We start from the raw sequence: 17,174 nt of genomic DNA, 5'->3' as shown, positions 1-17,174 counted from the left end.
TAAACCTATTGTCTTTACAAGTTATTTGGTTGGGGCATTTTGTCAGTGACGACAAACTGATGCACTCGGGGTCTCAGCGTCACAGAGCTTTTTTCCATCTTTAATGAGAGCACCAGAACTTGTCACTAGAAGATGTATGTCTCCACATCCCAAGAGCTGAACAGATGTCAAGGGAAGTCGGGCAAATCAATGAGTTGATTCGTGGGAGAAGAACCTTCAGGAGAGGGCTCCAGCCGACCTTGAATCCTTTCTCTTCAGGGATTGGACAATTGTGTTGAGGCTGAACTGGTCCAGACCTGTGGAAATGGCTCTGTGTCCCACATCATACAGTGCTGCCCGTCTGTCCTTCTCAGCAGCTTGCTTCCAATTTCATAACTCAAGGGCCAGCCTGTGGCTTGAGAAAGCTAAGTTCTCCAGCCCATCACTACCTTTCATGTGGTCAGGAGCTGTACCCAGAGGCCCAGAGAAATCATCTGTCAAGTGAGGGGTGTTGGTGAGAGGTGTCAGCCTTCTGGCTTTTTTCCTGTGACATTTTGGGGTTGACTTGGCCCTGGAAGCTGGATCAGACACCTCTTACAGTGTCTGACTCCCATGCCAGGGATCTCACATTTTCTGAATCTCTCTCATAGCATTTGCAGGGCGAGTGAGTGTTTCACTGTGAGCTGGTCCTTAGCAGAACTGTTTACAAGGAAATCCTTATGGACCAACATTGACTCCAGGAGCCCAGGACCAAGTCTACATTGCCCTTCTCCATCATCCCTGCTTTGGGTATTTTTAGATGTCAAACTCTTGTTCAATGGAGCCTTCTCCCATCCAGCACCCCAAGCAGAGAAAAACTGCCTTGCCAGTTCCCTGTGCTGGAGAGATATACCACCACCACCACCAGCTCCATCACCACCAATAATAATTTAGATGAGACTGTTGTCCTTTGTAAGTGAGGTTGCATTACCAGTGTTGTTAGTTAGGGTCACAGCCTGTGATAGACTGGACCATCTGTCCTCAAAAGTCCAATTAAACAGACAAGCAGTGATGAACAGAGAAAGGGAACTTATTAAGTTTAAATAGAAGGTAGGGGATGAAGTATTCATAAGCAAGCAGTCCTGATGGGGGTGTGACCCTGCCCATCACCGAACCCTTCATTATCAGCTCAGCTCCAGTCCCTCCTGAAAGGTAGCCTGACTGGTTGGCAGAGTATGTGGGACTTCTGTCTGAGGGACAAAGTTCCTCTCTTCCTGGCGCCAGGGCTCACACTTTGACTTCTCTTACTTTGAGGCTCCTGGAGAAATTCCATTTTCACGGGGACCATAGTTTTAACCGACGGATAAGCACAGGGAAGGCACAAATGGCTCTCTTCAGAAGGTCTTCAGTAGGGATTTTCTATGTCTTCATGCTAGAAGATCTTGGTCTAGTACAGGGTATGTTGAACTTGCATGTCCTGTTTGCTGCCCACATTAGTGATGCCTCCAGACATTAGGGCTGGCTCTCCATTTCATCATTGTTTATGACACCCATCGATTTACTGCCTTCTTTCCTATCAGTACAAATGCATACTTAAGTTTTAAACTTCGTGTTATTTAGTTAGCATTTATATACTCTATGGGAGATGCTTGTGTTAGCTCAGCCCACAGTATCCACTAAGCCCCAGGTGGTGGAGTTTCACGATTCCTTTTTAGACTAGGAAACCATTTATTGGTTACTAGAAAGGATGCTTCATTATCCCAGACTCTCCTCTGGAGTTCCACTGATGCTGAACTCAGAGCCAGAGATCCCAGGCATCCTGTTTCCTCTCTGTTCCCAGCTCAAGTGTGAGGGGAGGACCAAGCCACTAGGGGGCTCCATTTCTAAGACATTTCGGCTTGAGGTTTTGGTGTCTCGCCCCACTCCCTCTCCTTGGTCCCTCCTAGGTTAGCTGAGTTTGGTGTGGGTCTGTCTGTGTTTGTTATTTCCCCAGGGTGAACCAGGGACAACTAAGAAGACAGAGTTGGTTGTGACTTCCTTGGGGACAACGGGGTGCAAAGAGCTCTTCCCATGTACAACCACAGCTCTTGCTTACCCTGGTTTCCGTTATCTGTGGTGTTAGAAGATAAAACCAGTAGTTGTGTCTGGGACCCAAGAAGCTGGAAGCAGGAGTATTAAAGAAAAAGGCAAGGGATGAGACTATTGGGAGGCATTGTCCTCCTTAGAGAGATTTTAATGTGCTTGGCCGTTTATAGAAAAGGGAGACCCTGGCCTTACGAATGTGAGTTTTCCTTTAGACTCCATAGCACGTGGTTGTTGTCTGCAGTGGGGAACTAACACATGAAACTAGGGTTTGTTTTTTTTTTTAATTTTTTTTATTTTTCAAGACAGGGTTTCTCTGTGTAGTTTTGGTGCCTATCCTGGATCTCACTCTATAGACCTGGCTGGCCTTGAACTCACAGAGATCCACCTGCCTCTGCCTCTCAAGTGCTGGGATTAAAGGCATGCGCCACCACCGCCTGGCTGAAACTGGGATTTTTAAGAGCCAGAGGAAGAGGTTAACACATTAGAGTTTTCATTCCCTACAGAGGCTCACAGATACTGTCCCAGATTAAGATAAAATATTAATCTAAAAATTTTAAGGATATCCTAATACACAAATTATATTTTAAGTAATTTAAGTATGTTATCCAATGTCACAAAGATTACTAGGGAAAACATAAACACAGTGTGACTAGTGAGAATTAGAAGCCTGCTAGAGAGGAGGAAGTAGATCCAGTGCATTCCTAACTGTGACATTAAGCAGGCGTAATTTATGTTCAAATTAGGTGAATTAAGAATAGAAGCACAAATATTTTGTTTTCTGCTCTGCTGGCCAGAACAGGAAGAATAAAAACTCAGAAGTCCATGGGAGCCATCTCGAAGCACAGGGGGCTGTTCTTTATCCATGGCTTTCTGTAAAATAACAGTTTAAAGATTATGTGTGCTCAATTATTTGTACAAAAATATGAGCCATTTGACATGTCCAAGGGGTCAGAGATAATTATGTCCCAGTTGGCCAGATTTGGACAGAGCAATGTTTTGACTTCTAGTCCTGCAAATCTATCTTCTTAAGCAGAGAGCCAAGGAGGCCAGAGGCCAATGGAGATAAGAGGTCATGTGACAGCTGGTGAGAGAAGAAGCCAGAGAAGACACCCTCCCCCCGCCAGAAGAGAGGGATCATGTGTACACACACACACACACACACACACACACACACACACACACACACACACACACACCTCCGGCTGCTGGCTTTGTGAAGCTTTTCCTGTATCCTGCCCATTTGTACTGTAAGACCCTCTGTCTATAGCTCTATGAATCTGCGTGCCTGGCCCAGCAGAAGCCCCCTGAAATATGCTGCCTCTTCCTGGCAGTTCTCTGGTTTCTGATTCCTTCCTGATTTGTGTAAACAGTGGGAGCTGTCTTTTTCTCTTTGGCTCAGATGCTGAGGACTCTGTCAAGTCCACTGTAAGTGTGCAGGAGACACTCCAGATCACATGGCCAGCAGAGTGTGGCCAGCGAGGATTCATTCCATTGTGTTTAGCAAAAAGCTCTTCTCCCCAGGCCTCCCAGGCACTGTCACAAACCTCTTCCTTACATCCTGTGTCTAAAGCCTACCCTGCATAGCGCTGTACTGAGCTCTTCTATGTTGTCCCCGACTTTTCCAAGTTCACCTCTGTAGCAGGAATCTTAAAGAGTCTTATTAATAAAATCAAACCTGAGGCCAGTTATTGTGGGTAATGCTGGAAGATCAGAGAGACAGAACAAGCCACAGTTTCCTCACCCACCAGTTCCTCAGCTGGTCTTGTTTCCTCAGACTGCAAGCTTCTGAGTCCTCATCCAAATGGATCTCAGCTGAACTGTGCTGCTTCAAAGCTTGAATGCTTATCCAGCCAAATGCTTCTAGTTTCTGGTCTTCACGCCTTATATAATCTTTTTCTTTCTGCCCCCACTCCCTGAGATTAAAGGCTTGCTTTCTGGGATTAAAGGCGTGTGTCACCATGCCTGGCTGTTTCCAATGTGGCCTTGAACTCATAGAGATTCGCCTGGCTCTGCCTCGAAAGTGCTGGGATTAAAGGCGTGCGCCACCACCGCCCAGCTTCTGCTATGGCTTGCTCTGTCTGACCCATTTTCTAGCCACCATTTTTGACTCTGTATCTAGTGGCTGTCTATTCTCTGACCCCAGATAAATTTATTGGGGTGCACAATATTTTGGGGAACACAATACCACCACACACAGCCTCATTCTCTGTGGTGGGTATTGTATTCCCTGAAATATTGTGTGTTCCCCGAAATAAACATATCTGGGGTCAGAAAACAGACAGCCACTAGAACAAAGCCAAAAATGGTGGCTAGAAAATGGGAAGAGTAAGCCATAACAGAAGTTGGGCGGTGGTGGTGCACGCCTTTAATCCCAGCATTTGGGAGGCAGAGCTAGCCAGATCTCTGAGTTCAAAGCCACTTTAGAAACCACTAAGCATGGTGACCCACACCTTTAATCCCAGAAACCCAACCTTTAATCCCAGGGAGTGGGGGTAGAAAGAGAAAGGTGTATAAGGCGTGAGGACCAGGAACTAAGTGAGTAAAGCATGTAGTTAGTTAAGCATTTGGTTGGTTAAGTGTTCAGGCTTTGGAGCAACACAGTTCAGCTGAGATTCATGTGGAGGAGGACTCAGAAGCTTCCAGCCTGAGGAAACAGGATCACCTGAGGAACTAGCAAGGTGAGATAGCCTTGGCTTGTTCTGCTTCTGTGATCTTCCAGCATTCACCCCAATAATTGGCCTCAGGTTTGTTTTTATTAATAAGACTCTTTAAGATTCATGCTACAATTCTCTTTCTTGCAGATCCCGCCCTCACCGCCTTTCTGTGCACAGTGCCTGTCTATGCCTCTGTGGTTTGGCATAGCATAGACTCTTCTCTCTTCCTGTAATGTGCGTCTTCTCCTCTCATTTTCAAAGCTGCCCTTGATGACTTCACACGTGGCTAATAGGTTTACCAAGAGGTCTTAGAACATTAGAACACTGGGCCGTTTTCTTCCACTCATCTGTCTCCTTCCATCTTTTCGCAAGGTCCCATAGGGCCTATGACTCATCAATCTCTCTTGGCCAGCCACCACCACAGCGTCCATACTGAACTCACACTGGAGCCTCGATAGTGCAGTAGGAGAAATTAAGCTTTGTCATCTAATGGAATAAAAATCTTAGCCATGCCACATCTTTATGGTGTGACCAGGGCAAGACAACTACAGTGCATTTTAGTGTCCCTACTGAGCACCCACGTGAGGTGGTTCACAGCAGTATGGAACTCCAGCTCCAGGAGATGTGACAGCCTCTTCTGGACTCTTGGACAACTCCAAACACATGCATATACTCACATAGACTCTCTCTCTCTCTCTCTCTCTCTCTCTCTCTCTCTCTCTTCTGTAAAGGACTTTCTGTGCGTGCCAAACACTCTGTTGTTTCAGATTTAATTATTATATCAAAGAAACGCAATGTAGATTTACAGGTTGGTTCTCTGACCACATTTTCTCTCATCTTTTTTAAAGGACCTGCATGAGGTAATATGGGTGACAAAGGTTTCAGATTGAAGATGGAGCTTTAAAATAAAAATAAGTCAGCATTTGGGACTAGGGAGGCAGCTAAGTGGTTAAGAGTGCATGCTGTTTTTTCAGAGGACCTAATTTGGTTCCCACCACCCACAGCTCACAAGCACATGTAGCCCCAACTCTAGGCCCTGCTTTTGTGGGTACTGCACTCCCCTGCACATACCCACACATACACTGTAGTCAATACAAAAATTCATGTCTGAGAACTATGAACATGAGTTACAAGACCACAAAAATAATCTCATAACATTTTAAGTAAGTTTGTGAGATTAAGTTGGGCTGCACTTATACTTCTACTGGACATGCCCGAACAATAACTCTTTGCTCAGCAAAGAAGAAGAAGAAGATGTTCTGTTCAGGGAAATGAATGGAACTGGAGATGATGGCATTAAGTGAAAAAGCAGACTTGGGAAGGCAAGACTCATTTGTTTTCCTTCCTTTTCGGCAGCCCGGGAGGATGGAGAAGACATGAAACGGAGACAGGGACTTCTAGGGATGGAGAAGGAAACAGGCAAAGAGAGGGTATGTAAGTTACAGAATGGGTGAGTGTGGCCCACTCACTTCCCAACCATGCATGGAGACCTCATAATGAACCCCCCCCTGCAAAGTTAATATGCACTGATCAAAATTTGAACTTCCCTGGAGGATGGCTGCAGGCACAGCTTTCTGGAGAGACTGGCCTCCTCTTCGCCTGTCTCCAGCCAGTCTTTCGGCTTGCAGCCCCAGAAACTTACAGGTTCCTCTGGCAAGTGAGCATCAGAGCCGTATTGTTTCTTCTGTCTTGTTCCATCCATGACAAGGCATGTGACACTCAGCTCTCTGTCCTTGTTCTATCATGGGAGATCTGTCTCCCACATAGACACCATGTTTTACACACAAATTATGAAAAAGCCTGCATAGACCCTTTTAAATTTTATTTTTAATGATTTTAAATTATTATTATTATTATTATTATTATTATTAACATCCCGACAGCAGTTTCTCCTCCCTTCTCCCCTCCCAGTCCATCCCTCTCACCTGCCGTATATGCCCTTCCCCATCTTGTTTCTTGTTCTGTTGCAAGGACACTTTAGAAGCTAGATTTTCCATCCAAGGCTGAAGGGCTGGGCTGAATCCCAAACGCTTGCCTTGGGTTCCACCTGCTGGAAAAATGATGTACTGAAGCCATTTCAGACAGTTTTATCATTTATTGTTGTGATTTAAAATGTTTTTTTTTTCTCTGAAATATTACATCCATCCTGCACTTTTCCCTCTCTCCTTTCCCCCAAGATTCATGTCCCCTAGGTCTCTCCTCAAACAGCAGGGCTCACAGGAATAAGATTAGGAACATACCATAACATCAAGGATAGATAAGGCAACCCAGTAGGAGGAAAAGGATCCCATAAGTTGGCAAAAGAGTCAGTGGTTGACCCCCATTCCCACTGTTAGGAATCTCACAAGAACACCAAGCTACTCAGCCATAATGTATAAGCAGGGGACCTAGGTAAGACCCCTACAGGATCCCTGATTTCTGTGAGCCCCATGAGGCTCAGTAAATTGATTCTATGGGCAGTGTTCTTGTGGTGTCCCTGACCCCTCTGGTTTCTCTGATCCTTCCTCCTCCTCCTCTACAGGACTCCCCGAGCTCCACCTAATGAAATTAAAAAAAAATTTGAGACAGAATTTATCTTCTTTTCGAACCTCTGGCAGACTGGATCTTGCTGTGTAGATCAGGCTTACCCACAGGGTTCCTCTTCCCTTATTTCCTAAGAGCTGGGGTTATTAGCCTGCACCCCAGGACCAGGCTCAACATGACCATCTAAACATCCTTGACTTGTTTCCATCATGGAAGATAACTAGCTAGCTGGTGGTTCTCAGTCAAAAATAGACAAATGTGGTCTGGTGGATGGACTCTGGAAGTCCAGGTCACAGAAAAGGGGAGCAGAGGAGATAGGTTCAGTGTTAATTATCTGCCTCACCAAATTCCAGTGAATGGTCACTGTTCTGCTCTGTGTGAACTGACTCATTTTTGTCACAAGTTCATGGCACCATAGAACTGTCCTTAGGACCCTGTTAGCCACAGCAGTGGCCCCCCAAACAAGGCAATGACCAACAGTTCCAAGTTCCCTTTTCTTCCTCTTTATTTTAAAGTGTGTTGCTAATTGAACCCGAAGGAGCCTGAGCAGTAAGTTAGCATTGCTTTCCCTACCAGTCAGAAGACCCCCACACCAAGGCATGGTCCCCAAGATGCCACCACTGAGAGGTGGTGGGGGGCTTCAAGAGAGAGAGAGCTTTGTAGAAGCTCTTAAGGTAATTGGGAACATGCCCTGGAAGTACGTTATAAGACCTCAGGTCAATCATTACTTATCTTCACTTCCTGGTCATGAGGTGGTAGTTTTGGCCCACCACATTCTCTGCATGAAATGCTCGTTTGTCACAGAGCAATCAATCAGACTAGACATTTAAAAGGTGAGAGCCCAAACACTCTTTTCCTTTATAGGTTGGTTATGTCAGGTGTTTGGTTACGGTGATGGAAAGAAAGCTAACTAATATGGTAGGAAGATGGCATATCTTTGGCAAACCCTATCTCTTGAAGACTCCATCAATGTTGGGGCCTCTGCCTTAGCATGTGGACCAGGGAGCTGCTGTGAGGGCTAGCACTGACTGCCAGGACTATAGATTCCTTTCTGTCTGTTATCCTAGTTTTTCTATGTCACAGTGGCTTTTTCTCCTCTGTCTCCATTGTCGCCAGCCCCCATCTTTTCCATGATTCAGGTCTTTCCATCTCTTGCTGCAGTTACAGCAATGGCATTATCATCAGTCTCCAGTTCTGTGGTGCCTCCCTTTCTGGTTTTCTGGTTTTGTTTGTTTGTTTGTTTGTTTAAGTCAGTTGCCTGCTGAAGACAACAGTGATCAGACTGTCCTCCCTGGTACAACCAGGATAACTACTCCCTCTTGTATAAAATAGCCTGGATTCTTGACAACACTGACAGACCAGTCAGTCCCTTCTCTCTGGTCCTCCTCTTCTGCCTGTACTCCTAATCTCCAGACACAGAGGTGCTCAGGTCTCCTCCATTCAAGCATCCTCCACTGTCATCCCCCTGCCTCCCTCTGTCTGTCCAGCTTCATACTTCCCTTCCCTGATGGAAATTCTTTTTTTTTTTTTTTTTTTGGTCCCTCCTCCAGCTCCAGCCCACCTCCCTCCCTCTTCTTCTTGCCTATGCCCTGGAGGCCATCATTCAGGTTCCATTTCTACTAGGATTTTGCTGCTTCCTCCATAAATCAGCTAAGAAGGAAGCTCCCATCTCCCCCTGCAGCTGCAGAGTGGTTCTGCTAGTCTCCTGAGTTCTGAGTTTGTAAGCAGCAACCCCCCTGTCCCTACACACTACTCCTTCCCCCAATCTCAATCCAAGCCTCAGCATGGCCACAGCTACCTGCAGAGCTGAGCGGCCCACCCTACTCCACGTGCTGTCTCAGCAGGAGGCATCCTGCTGCTCCCAGGCCCCAAACTTCTGCTTAGTGCTTTCTGAAGACTCTCTTTAGCCTTGAAGCAGGCACCCTCTTCCGGAGGCCTCTGCACCATTCCTTCCTCTAGGTGGCAGCACTCACCTCCACAGAGCACATTCCTAAGGATAGTAGTTTGTGCAATTAACAGCACAGTGGCTGGGTCTAGATGTCCATTCGCGTGCAGGATAGCTAGCATGTCATGTAGTGTGAGGTCAAGATGCTTTAATGAATGAACCAATTCACTCATCAGCTGCTTTGCTGGAAAGGTTGTGGTTGAATGGCATCGAGGTTTGGGGTTTTGGCTTTAGAGGGACCAGTTATTTTTATAAAGAGCCCATAACATAGGTTCTGATCTAAGTGGTTTCCTCTGTGGCGTGGATGGACACACTATATCTGGATGACTGCACAGGCAGAGAGAAAGCCAGATTAGAGCTGAGAGAAGTTCTCTCGGGGCCTTAAGGAGGAAGCAAAAATATTAAAAGTACAGTCTGTGAGACTCACAGAGGCTCACCACCTCTGCCTCTGAGGACTGGCCTCAAAGGCATTCACTGCCACCTGTGAACAATTTTTACTTTTCAATTATTCCTTGGCAAAGGTGGGGAAAAGACAAAGGCACAAGCATAGTTTCTGCAGGCAGAGTTGATAGCAGACGTTTTCTTCCCAAACACAAGGTCTGCAGTACACACCCTCAGGTCTCTTTCTGGACAAGTTCTGTCTCTGTCTGGCTTCTCTGTTACCATGGACACCTAACCTGATCTCTTGCTTTTCCTGCCGAGTCCTTGTTTCTTGGCTCTGAGGCTCTGCATGCGGGGTGCAGTGGTGGAGTTGGCCTCTTCCCATTGCTATATTGGGAATTAGAGACTTGCTACTGTGAATAAAGTGACATTTGCCTTCACATCCTTATTCTGGGAAGAGACTCCTATTCATGGCTGTATTTTTAGTTGTGGCTACTGAGAGAGGCTAGCAGGGGTGGGGGGGTGGAAAGGCTGAAGCCTTTCCCTCAGAGCCGTATGTCTGCAGGCTGTGTCCCATGTGCATAGGGATGACCTAGGAGGATGACATATCGGTGATGTTGATCACCTTGCTTCCTCTTTAAGTCCCTGAGATACATATAGAAAGTTCAGTTTTCCTTATTAACCCGGGGGAAGATGGGGCTCCAAGAAGACTCACTGTTTGCTGTAGAAGGAGTGGTGTGGACATCATATCTATACCTCTCACCAGTTTGGAGGCTGGGGAAGAATGGGATCTGTCACTAGGTGAATCAAGGACAGATGGCACCAGCCCAGGGCTTTGCTCATGGAGACTAGCCAGGCCACTGGCCAGAGCTTTTTGGTGCTGTATTAAGCTGCCTTTTGCTCTCAAGGACTCAGTTAGGGACTGGAAGTGGGGAGGAGTGTGGCAGCCTGGGCAGGCACAGCAGTCTGGATGTTTCTTCTATAGCCCTACCCTCCTTCAGGTGGCTGAAAAACTCAGAGGGCCACTACACCTAGAGATGGGCGTCTGCCCAGAGGCCTTGCTGCTTCCACGATGGCTGTTAGAGGCTCCAGTGACTCCAGGTCACACTTACTACCTGTACTCTGCCTGTGGGATATTGGGTTCACAGGTCCCAACTCCCAGCTCCCCTTTCCTGGTGACAAAGAAAGCTGTGGTGTGGTGATATTGTGTCCCCCAATATATTGTGCACCCTTATAAACTTCTCTGGGGTCAGAGGACAGAACAGCCTCTAGATAGAGGCCAGAAAATGGTGGCACACACACCTTTAATCCTAGCATTCTGGAGGCGGAGATCCATCCAGATCTCTGTGAGTTCAAAGCCACACTGGAAACAACCAGTCATTATTGGTAAAATTATTAAGGCCACTCCACGTAGTTAAAAGGGAGGTTTATTTTGTGGGGTAACTTACAAATGAAGGGATAGGTTGTAGGTTCGGGCAAAGGTATGGTGCAGTCCGGCGGTGTTCTCTGGAGAACTCTGCTCAGTCTACCTCCAGCGTCCAGGGTCCCAGAACCAAAAGAGCCCTCTCCTCTGGATCCTGGGTCTTCAGCTTCCTCCCTCAGCCCTGTCTTGTGGGCGTGACCATTACCAAAGCCTCAATGGGAGTTGGAACTTCCAGGCCAATGCTGGGATGGCTACCCAGTACATCTCCCCCTTTTGTCTAAATAAGAAAATTCTAACCTAATACAAGACTATATACAAAGAAATGGTTATCAAATATTGTCCAGGAGTAATGAGGGATAATGACCTAGATAAGTTGGAATTACAATAAATGCAAACAATATCAAGCAAAAAACACATACTAAAATCCAGGGAAGTCTAGAGCGTAGGTAGGTGGCATGTTACAAAGATCATTCCAAAAGGTGTCCTATCCTAAAGAACCTGAGTCTAATACTTAATATTTTCTATCTAAGATATTATATATGTATATATACTAAGTTGTAACTATAACTGTTAGTCTTCAACCTCATCAAAGACCTGAGAAGGAATATAATAATACCTGAGAAATGGGAGAAGGACGCAAGCAACTTTCGGGAGTCTTGCAAGAGTAGACAGAGACAGCTGGCAGCCTGGACAGTCACCTAATGTTTCTCAGCATCATTGGTGCATTCAAATTGGCTACAGGCCTAGAGTATCTGACAGACCATTTTCAGAAGCAGGAATTCTGAAAAACCATCTTACCCTGTCTTGGCAAAGTATAGTGGTCACTTTCCTTGTGTCCCACTTGTCCAGAAAGGACAGCATTTGTACTGTCAGCAGTTGAGGCAAGGGCAGTTCTTTGCCCAGTAGGCCATTTTGTGCCAAGAAGACAAACTTCCAAATGGAAATGTCTTAGAAGCCCAACATTCTCTCGGGATCAGATTGGTGCTGCCAGGAGCAATTGTCTCTCACGTCAACAGAATTCTAAGTTATTTAAATGCCATATTCTCTAGGTCTATGAAGTGTTTGAAGATTACCTGTCCATCTGACCTATGTATCTATAAATCTGGATAACCTAACTAACATAATTATAGAGATGACAAGCATAGGTGACAATAAATCTATAAGTCTTATCTACCTAAACAACCTAAGGACTAAGGCTTCCTATAAATAAGGCAAACAGTCTGTAAGCAAATGTACAGTAAAAGGACAATGACTTTAAATTGTGACAATACACAAAATATCTTTAACAGAGGTAGGAATGTATAGTGCAATATGCAATATGATAATAATCCTAAATATATATCAGTATACATAATATCTTAAACAGAGGTAGAACATACATACAGTATGACAGATATAAATTTACATTTGTATCAATATACAAATATTTCAAATAAGAGTAAAAATATGTGTACATTATAACAAACATAGTTCTGTATTTGTATCAATATACAAATTATCTTAAATAGGAATATAAAAAGTTTATATTGGTATCAACATATAAGAATTCATAACAGTGCAAATTACAGTGCAAATTATCTAAGGCTGCTATTTTACTAAATTTGTTTACTAATGTATATGATAGTCTACCATAATATCTTATACCTATCCATTCCATTTCTTCTCCCCCCCCCTTTTTTTAGATATATTTTCTTTCATTAAGGAGAGTACTGAGTTTAACAGTTTCTTCCACCCCCAACCCTAGAACCATCATCCATAACCCTGAGAAATATGAAACCTTAGGGAGAAGGGGCATCGTTTTCTTAGAATTGCTTCCTGCTGTTTAGGGGGCAATGGTGTCTCTGTTGGGTATTGTTTTTGTTGTTGTTGTTGTTTGTTTGTTTGTTTTCCAGAGCTGAGGACCAAACCCAGGGCCTTGTGCTTGCTAGGCAAGCGCTCTACCACTGAGCTAAATCCCCAACCCCTCTGTTGGGTAATATGAGAAAGCTCAGATAGTTAAATCTCAGTTAGACTAACTGGCTATCCACTACAAGTCATGGTGACACACACCTTTAATCCCAGCACTTGAGATCTCATGTCTTGCTTGGGAAAGACACATGCCTTTCATCCCAGGAAGTGATGGCAGGAAGCAGAAAGGTATATAAGGCATGAAAACTAGGAACTAGAAGCTTTTGACTTGTTAAGCTTTTGGCTTTTAGCAGTAGTTCAGCATCCATTCGGAGGAGGACACCGAGGCTTCCAGCGTGAGGAAATGAGATCAGCTGAGGAATTGGCGAGGTGAGGTTAGTTGTGGCTTGTTCTTCTCTGATCTTTCAGCAGCATTCATCCCAATACCTGGCTCCGGGTTTTTTATTAATAAGACTTTATAACAATTCATGCTACACTGTGGCAACACAAGTTGGAGGCACTCATGTTTTGTGCTTCCTCTCTCTCCAGGAGAAATGCCTGCTAGCCTGTTCCAAGTGCATTTGGATAGTCCCTCACAGGCATGGAATCTGCTTTACAGCATGGGATGAGGCAGAGCAAACCCAGTGTCTGTCCTGGACTCTTCCCATTTGGACTTTGGCTGGCTTTTGGGATCCTCTTCCTCATCCTGGGTCACCTTGCCCAACCTTAATACAAGGGGAGGTGCTTAGTCTTACAGCAACTTCTTATACCATGCTTTATTGATACTCACGGGAGATCTGTTCCTTTCTGAACAGAAACAGAGGATGAGTGGATTGGGGGAGAGCAGAGGAAAGGTGGGAGAGGAAATGGGAGAGGAGGGAGCAGACCCAAAGCCAATAAAGGAGTCAGAGGCAGCCCCTGCTCCCACTGTTAGGAGTCCTAAAAGTACACCAAAATACACAGCTGTCACATATATGTAGAAGGCTTTGATTGATCCCATGCAGGCTTTCAGGTTATCGGTTTAGTCTCTGTGAGCTCCTATGAGTCCAGGCTAGTTGTTTCTGTGGGTTTTCTTGTGATGTCCTTGACTTCTCTGGCTCCTACAATCCTTTCTCTATCTCTTCAGCAGGATTTCCTGAACTCAGTCTAATGTTTGGTTGTGGGTCTCTGCTTCTTTTTCCATCAGTTACCGGATGGAGGCTCTCTGATGACAACTGAGGGAGTCACCAATCTGAGTATAGCAGAATATCATTAGGCATTACTACATTGACAATTTTTCCCCTCCAGCTGTGTTTGGTTCTATCCTAGGTCTCTGGACCATCCAACCTCTGGGTCAGGGGTGGGCTCACTCTTGTGGCATGGTCTCAGGCTAGAACAGTCAATGACTGGCCACTCCCACAATCTCTGTGCCACCCTTACCCCAGAACATCCCATAGGCAGGACAGACTGTAGGTCAAAGGTTGTGTGGCTGATTGGTATCCCAGTCCCTCCACTGGAAGTCTTGCCTGGTCACAGGAGGTGATCAATTCAGGCTACATATCCACTGTTGTTAGGAGTCTTAGCTGGGGCTGTCCTTGTAGATTCCTGGGAATTTTCCTAGCATCAGATTTCTCTCTGACCCTGAATGACCCTTCCAGTCATCTCTTTCAGTACTCTTCCCCTCCATCCCCCAAACCTGTTTCCTCATGTTCCCATCCTCACTTGTCCCCAGTCCACCCACGAGAGCTCTTCTATTCCTCCTTTCCAGGGAGATCCATGCATCCTCCTTTGGGCCTCCTTGTTACTTAGCTTCTCTGGGTGTGTGGATTGTAGCCTGGTTATCCTTCACTTTACAGCTAGTATCCACTTATGAGTGAGTACATACCATGTTTGTCTTTCTAGGTCTGAGTTAACTCACTCAGGATGATTTTTTTCTACTTCCATCCATTTGCCTTCAAATTTCATGATATCATTGTTTTTGTTTTGTTTTGTTTTGTTTTGTTTTAACTGCTGAGTAATACTCCATTGTGTATAGACATTTGTAGTTGGTTATTTTTACTCTTTGCTCTTTTGGGGGGTCTGCCACCCAGCTTCCAGATAGATCATACAGAGAGGCTTATTCTTTCTTATAAATGCCTGGCCTTAGCTTGGCTTGTTTCTTGCCAGCTTTTCTTAACTTTAAATTATTCCATCTACTTTTTACTTCTGGGCTTTTACCTTTCTCTTTCTGTATAACTTTTCTTTCCTTTTTATTCAGTGTCTGACTGTGTGGCTGGCCCCTGGAGTCTTCCTCTCCTCCTCTTCCTGTTCCTTGATCTTCTTTCTTTCTCTTTTTCCCATTTATTCTTTCTGCCTGCCAGCCCTGCCTGTCTTTTCTCCTGCCTTGCTATTGGCTGTTCAGCTCTTTATTAGACCAATCAGGTGTTTTACACAGGCAAAGTAACACAACTTCACAGAATTAAACAAATGCAACATAAAAGAATGCAACACATCTATAACTAATATTCTACAACAGACATTTACTTTAAACATTTTAATTTTGTCATTTTAATTTGCTTACAGAAAACTTGCAAATATGATAGAGAGGGCTAGAACTTCCCCTACTGTTAACTAAAGACAGCAGACAGCTGTGCTACATTTGTCAAATCCAAGCAGTGAGCATCACAGTGTTGCTTTTGACTAAGCACAGACTGAAATTAGAACCCATAGTTCTAGTGAAGACCCTTCCTGGTTCCAAGGTCAAACACCAGATACAAATTCCATTTCATTATTACATCTCAGTTTTGTGGTTTCCCATGACCTTGGCAATTCAAAGGAGCACTGGTTAAGTGTTTGTAGAGTGCCACTCTATTTGGTCCATCTCATGTTTGCTCACAATTAAGCTGAGGTCATAGGTTAATGGGAGCAAGACATATGGTGTGGCCCTCTCAGAATGTGACAGCACACTTATCAAACAGCTTACCGTTTGGCTTTCACACGCCTGCCAGCACCCTTGCTGAGGAGCTGCTGTTTCCTGCTTCCTGGAGGTTGTTCCCTATAAATGCCATGGTCTAGCCTGTGCTCAGATGGACAGGAACTAAGTCCTGTCTCCCAGGGCCATGAATGTCATCTACTTGGAGGATTTCTGTGAAGACTCTATGTTCTTCAATTATTTACATCTCTCTGGATGGGTGTTTCAATTTACAGAGTATACTTCTGTAAGATAGTTATTTGACCATTCATGCTCCCACTGTCCCAGTTCTGACCCTTGGGTCTTCTTTCAGGTTGGTTCTGCTGCTCTTTGAGCATGCTCTCCTCATGGCTGTGCATGTATTTTGGTGAGTACTTTCTTATTTTTAACCACACAAAATGTCCTAGGTTTATTTTGCATTTTTCTTGTCCACTTCTCTGGTAGCTTCGAGATATTATATTTTAAAACATATGCTCACTGCTACTAGGGTATCACTGCTTTTTGGCTTTTCAGCAGACAGAGCTAAGAGGTGTGTGTGTGTGTGTGTGTGTGTGTGTGAACTCATGTTTGTGATTGCTTCTGCGTCTATTTATCTATATAAATAAACATGAATTTCAAAACTGAACTAGAATTCCTAAACTACGTTGATCTCTGGTGCTGTGTTAGAGGGTTTATTAGAGAGAGAGGGTGGAGAGATGACTCAGCAGTTAAGAGCATTTGATGCTCCTGCAGAAGACCTGAATTTGGTTCTTAGCAGCCAAATGGGAGCTGAAAACTGCTTGTAACTCCAATTCCAGGAGATGTGACACTTTCTTTTAGCCTCCAGAAGTACTCACATAAATAAAATAATAAAAATAAATAAACCTTTACAGCATTTATTCTGGTCTTCTTTCCTTACTTTTGAGAAGCTTGACTCTCATTATCTACAGCATATTTACTTACTTGTTCAAAGCCTAGGAATGTGTAACACACACGTAAAGCAGACACAAAGTATCAGAATGACTATGAAACAGACCCCCAGACCTTAGCACAACTGACAGCATGACCAAGGTAGCATTCAGGCCTTGAAGTCAAGGACATGGACAGCAACACCTGCCCAAAAGAGAACCAAGACCTAACCCATCAAAGTTCATGGCTCTGGGAAAGTCTCTAATGTAACTAATCTTGTTTTTTGGCTTCTGGAGTTTTGCTTCTGGCTAACTGTTCTTGCTAACTGAGGTGTGTCAAACCAGGATGTGGTTTTTGTGTTTAAAAGATTACCTTGAGAAAGGCTTGGGACTGCACTTGGGTCTCAAACACCCCAAAATAAAGACTTTCTATTGGCTTGAACCCATGTCTGAGTAGTCTTTGCTGGAGGATACCCCACAATAGCTAAACTGGGTAGTACGC

Source organism: Onychomys torridus, chromosome 3 (genome assembly GCF_903995425.1).
Source record: "Onychomys torridus chromosome 3, mOncTor1.1, whole genome shotgun sequence".
Lineage (NCBI taxonomy): Eukaryota > Metazoa > Chordata > Mammalia > Rodentia > Cricetidae > Onychomys > Onychomys torridus.
Note: the sequence above shows the minus strand (reverse complement) of the source record.